The sequence below is a fragment of the Siphateles boraxobius genome, unplaced genomic scaffold, assembly GCF_051911475.1.
Source record: "Siphateles boraxobius isolate OS27281-9 unplaced genomic scaffold, OSU_SipBor_1 6, whole genome shotgun sequence".
NCBI classification, from domain to species: Eukaryota; Metazoa; Chordata; class Actinopteri; order Cypriniformes; family Leuciscidae; genus Siphateles; species Siphateles boraxobius.
This window is the reverse complement of record NW_027509186.1, coordinates 10214205-10220204: the sequence shown is the minus strand read 5'-3', so window position 1 is coordinate 10220204 and position 6000 is coordinate 10214205.

Below are 6000 nucleotides of genomic sequence, written 5' to 3'. Positions count from 1 at the left end.
CAAGGAGACAGCGTTGGTTGTCGTTGACCACGTCTTTCGGCTTCATGGCCTCCCGACAGACGTGGTTTCTGACAGAGGACCCCAATTTGTGTCCAAATTTTGGCGAGAGTTTTGTAAACTTCTGGGGGCGACTGTCAGTCTGTCCTCTGGGTTCCATCCCCAGAGCAATGGTCAAACTGAGCGAGCCAACCAAGATTTGGAGAGAACTTTGCGATGTTTAGTGTCCAAGAATCCTTCCTCCTGGAGTCAGCAATTGTCTATGGTGGAGTACGCCCACAACACGTTGCCAGTGTCATCCACGGGCCTATCACCATTTGAGTGCAGTGTAGGTTACCAGCCACTATTTTTTTCCTAGTCTGGAATCCGAAGTCGCGGTCCCCTCCGCCCACGCCTTCGTCCAGAGGTGCCACCGCACTTGGACTAGAGCCCGTGAGACTCTACTCCAAGTGGGGGCACGCACCAAGGCCAAAGCCGATCGCCACCGGCGGAGGCCTCCCGCATACGTCGTCGGTTCTAAAGTGTGGCTTTCTACCAAGGACATTCCTCTCCGCTCCGTTTCAAATAAGCTCGCACCTAAATTTATTGGCCCGTTCTCTGTCACCAAAATCATTAGTCCGGTGACAGTCCGCCTTAATCTTCCTCCAGTGTACAGGAGGATTCATCCCGTCTTTCACGTTTCCAAAATTAAGCCCGTATTTTTTGCTCGTATTAATCCCCCTGCCGCGTCTCGTAGATGGGGAACCTACTTATTCGGTCAATCGTGTTCTGGACTTGAGACGGAGAGGGGCGCGGATTCCAGTACTTGGTGGACTGGGAAGGTTACGGTCCGGAGGAGAGAAGTTGGGTACCGGCTAGAGACATCCTGGATCACTCCCTTATCGATGATTACAATCGGCAGGTAAGGGAGTCTGGGAAAGCCAGGAGGCGTTCCTAGGGAAGGGGGTACTGTCACGGTTGGTAAATCCTATGTCTGCTCCTTGTCTCGTGGTTCTGTTATTGTATGTGTGTGTGCTGATTAGAGGGGCGTGCCGCTCATCAGCACTCGTCAGCAATCACCCATCACCAGCTGCAGTCTATCATTCATGTGTATATATTCTCATCAACTTCTCATCTCCTTTGTCAGATCGTTGTTTGTGGTTCCCGGTGTGTGTGTTCCCAGTCTCGTTCAGTCGTGTGCTTCTCTTGTTCCGGTTCTTGTTCGATGTTCGTTGGATTACTGTTCGTTGTTGGATTTTCACCACCACTACCACTGCACCCTGCACTGTCATCTGACCATCGGAGTCCCTGCGCTACTTCCTTGTTTGCCTGGACTTTGGACTGCCTTACTATTTCATCATTTAAATAAATTTATATATTTGTATATATTTATAAAGTAAAGTAAAAGTAAAGTATAAAAGTAAAATATATATCCGTCTTGACCGCTTTGATCACTGGCCAGAGATGGGTGCACCAAAAGGAAGGTGCAAGAATCCTGGCTGCAAGGGCATCGTCAGAGGGGTTTGCTCTAAGTGCAAGGTGCACCTCTGCCTTAAAGGTGGGGTATGTGATTTTCAAAACGGCCGGCAGATTTTGAAAATACACAACTCCAAAGGTCCTACCTTCTTTCCTCCAACGCTGGCCCTGACTCCACCCACCCCACCCATTCGAAGAGGGGCATGGGGGAGGGGGGTATGGTACGACCGTTTGATTGACGCACTTACTGTCCAATGATTCTAGGTGGTCTTGGAAATGATTGGCTGGAGTTTTTCGAGTCCTGCCCGTTCCACAGATGATTAAATTTTTTAATTTTCATGTCAGTGCTTCTAACTCAGTGGCTGTAAGTGGGTTAGGAATTGGATTTCAAGTGATTTTGAAAAATGGTCAAAAAAGAAAATCACATACCCCACCTTTAACGGAGAGAACAACTGCTTTAAGGCGTTTCACATCGAGTAGTTCACTTGAAAAGTTCTTATGAGTTTGCGTCAGATGTTTTGTAAATGTTGTTGAAATAATCGTTTCACATTGAGTAGTTTCACTTGAACAGTTCTTATGAGTTTGCGTCAGATGTTTTGTAAATGTTGTTGAAATAATACTTTGAAAATTATTTTCATATTTTGTACACAAAGCTCTTGAAAACATTTTAAATAATAAAAACAATTTCATTTCTAAAAGACAAGTCTGTAATCATCTATGAATTTCATGTAATTTTGGGAGAAAACGCATCAGGCTGGTCCATTGTCGCACAATGTTGCCATATGGCAACGCACCCAAAAGTACACCCCCCCCCCCCCCCCAAAAAAAATAGAAATGTTAATTTGAGTTTATTTTATATATAAAAAAACACTGTAAATTTTTTTTCCATGATTGCATAATAATGCGTGCAGTAGAGGGTTAAAGGTATAGCCTTCATAAATAGTACACTAGAGTTCTCATTTAAGCATCTCTTCTTGACAGACACAGATCTAGCTTCAATTGCAGGAGAGATCACTATATCAAAGAAAATACAAAAATGATCAGACAGTGCTACATTCTTAATAACAAGCGATGAAATGTTTAGACCCTTGCTGATAAGTAAATCTAGAGTGTGTCCACGATTATGTGTGGGTCAATGTACATGTTGAGTCAGAGCAAAAGTTTTTAAAACAGTTTTGATTTATTTTGCCATATTGGTTTCTGCATTATCTATGTGAATGTTAAAATCTCCAGCAATGGCAAAGCAGTCAAACTCTGAGGAAATTGTTGATAACAATTCTGTAAAGTCCTCAGCAAAGGCTGGAGAGTATTTTGGAGGCCTGTAAATAATGATAAGTAAAATGCGTGGAGCACCTTTTAACACAATACCCAGATATTCGAAAGACGGGTAATTCCCAAATTATATTTGCTTACATTGATAGACATCTTAAAAAGAGCAGCTAAACCTCCACCTCTTCTGACAGCTCTGCACACACCCATAAAAGTAAAGTTAGGAGTGGCTGTTTTATTGAGGACTGTTGCACTGCAGCTGTCTTCTAGCCAAGTTTCATTTAGCAACATAAAACCCAGGTTGTATGTGGTTACTAAGTCGTTGACTAGAAGTGATTTATTTTTAAGTGAGCGGATGTTTAAAAGTGCTAAATTAACAGTCTTACTTTTTGTCCCCACAGCAATCTTAGTTTGTCGTGTAATAGGCACCAGATTAGAAGGGTTTGCTGTACAGCTTTTGAAGGCCTTACGCCCGTTTCACACATACTCCGTGTGCAGTGTGTATGCGGTGCGTGTTGCGGTGCGTATGCGGTACAGGAGCAGCACACGCTATAGTGCTTTCACATATGCTGCGTTTGCAGTGCAGTGCGTAACTGATCCGCGGCTGTACCACAAACACATAGGCTACTCACTATTATTATTTCAAATCCAGAAGTTATGCAGCAACTTTAAAAAAAAAAAAAAGTTGTCAGCATTGCGATTCTCTTTGTATACAAACTTGAATGGATGTATGCATGTTTAAACACAATTCAAACAACATAGGCTTATAATTCCATGCATTACTTCTATATACTGTATATTAAGTTGCTCAAGCAAGTGGTGAAATATTTAACCATGTAGCCTACTTATATTAAAATCGCAAACATTTTAAATTAAAACTTAAAATTGACAAAAACAGCCGACTCTCATGCCTTTTCTTTTGCATTTAAATTTTAATACAATAAATCTTGCATGTCACAAAGAACTTATTTCTCCATCTCCACGAATGAGACGAGTGTCGTTCATTATGTCCTTGTTGAGGTAAATTGTAATTTTCCTTGCTTAAAACCCCGGTCTTAAAGTAAAAAGATGAAAAGTAGTATTTAATTAAATACATGGTGAGATTACTACCTTTTATTGAATTAAATGCATTTATGGTGAAATTACTACATTTTCAGGTCAATCTGTTTTCATTTTGACCACGATCCGTGCGTTGTCCCTTTAATTCAGCGTTTGCAGCACAGCAAAAATAGACTCGGTGCAGAAACGATCGCTGCACTGCTGTATACGCACCGCAACTGGAACGGATCGACGGACTGCATCCGCGTGCAGTGTGAAAGCTCTAACCTGTTAACATCGGTACGGAAAAAAATACGCACCGCATACGCACTGCAAACGGAGTATGTGTGAAACGGGCGTTAGACTTTCTATCATGTAATCGTACAGCAATAGAGAAAGATACAGGCACACTGGGTTCCCGCTTGTTCTGTAAACATTTGAGAAATTTAATGTTTTCATAACGGGGACCCGACACATATCACTGAGAGCTGGTATCAGTTGTTAGTGGTTCACCTTGAGCCGCTGGAGGAGGGTGTGGGCCCTGGCGCTGTGGCAGAGGCCGAAGAGCTCTCACAGGAGGGGGGAGGGCGAGCTGGGCCCGTAGGCTTTGGTGGTTGCAGGGCCTGGCTTTTTTTGGTTGGTATCTGGGGGCTTGCAGCAAAAGAGTGGGATAGTCTAGTTCCAGCATACACCAGTTGTTCCATTTTCTCTGAGAAGCACAGAAGTGGAGATGCTGGAGAGAGGGATAACGTGTCTGGTGAGAGCGGCTGTTGCTCTGGTGTTATCGGAGGCTGTAATATGCTGTCCTGGTTTCCTTGGCTGTTTTTCAGAAAGTCATCCTTGGTTGCTGAATCTTGGAGCAGTTCTAGTATGTCACAATCTGTCTGTGGTGGGTTCTGTGGGCAGGGCTCAGCTGAGATTGTGTCCGTCAGCAGAGGTTGTTGTGGCTGAGTGGTGTTATCATTGTCCTTGTGTGATGTGTCAACCGCATGTCCATTCAGGTGCTGAAGTGAAGTCCTGTGGTCATTCATACTGTATGCAGGTGTGTGTGTGCCATTCAGGTTGAGTGGATTGGCACACACTGCAGAAGGATGACGGAGGGAGAAGTAGATATTGTCCTTTAGCACTCTTGAGCCAAGTTTGTTTGGGTGGTGGCCATCCTGTTGAAACAGTTGCCTCTTACTCCAGAAAAGATTGAAGTTGTCAATGAAGTTCACTTCTTTTATATTGCAGGTTTTTTGCAGCCATGTATTAAGCCCAAGCAACCGTGAAAACCTGTTTGTTCCTCTTGCTGGGAGTGGTCCACTGATGAATGTTTGAACTTTCAGTCTTTTAAGTGTTTCAAAAAGTTCATTGAAATCCTTTTTAAGGAGTTCTGACTGCTCTTTATGAATATCATTCTTCCCCACATGAATGATGAGTCGATTTGCAGTCTTATGTTTCATAAGAATGTTCTGAAGTTCCCTGTTTACATCAGAAGTTGTTGCTTGTGGAAGGCAGCATGTTGTTGTATCCCTGCTATTAATGTTTCTGATTATGGAGTAGCCCACTATCAGAGTCCTGGGCCCGGCTGCGCTCTGATCTGAGTGCCGCTGTCTGCTCGACCTTGAGCCCCAGTTAGCATCAGTGCTAGCTACAGGCTGATTCAGTCTGTGTTCGATCGCATTCATCACATTTGGGGATTCCTCATTCATTAATACTTCAAATCTGTTCTCAAGATGTAAGGCGGTAGTAGGAGACCAGTGTTTGCAATCCTTGTCAGAGCCGTATCTGGGGTAGAGGATGCTACTGCGGCAATATGTGATGCTCGTGACAATCTGATGTCTCAAGTGGCTTTGGGTCTCGCTCCCTGTTTGTGCCATCGATTTGTAAGTCGATCGGCCTGTTTCTCTACACTCAGCATAGCCTGTCGAGGAGCACTAGATTTCTGGGACTCACCGGCTGTATGCTGAAGTCATCCATGACGAAGCTCTGTTGTGTGTTCCGTCTGGTTTGGTGGTCCCGCAATTAACTTTGTTTCAAGAATTGCAATCCTTTGTTAAAGTCTGTGGCAGTTAGAGCAGCATGTAGATTCCAGAGGAGGCATTATCTTATCCTTATGAATGTAGGCAGTTTTGTTTTCTCTTCCCCGGAATGTAAGCTTTCAGTGGGAGGCTGGTCGAATAAAAGAATTCTGCTTTTTTTTGTTGTAGTAGTAATCCAAGCGTGTGGCCTCAGCCAGCGTTGAGTGAGCACATCCAC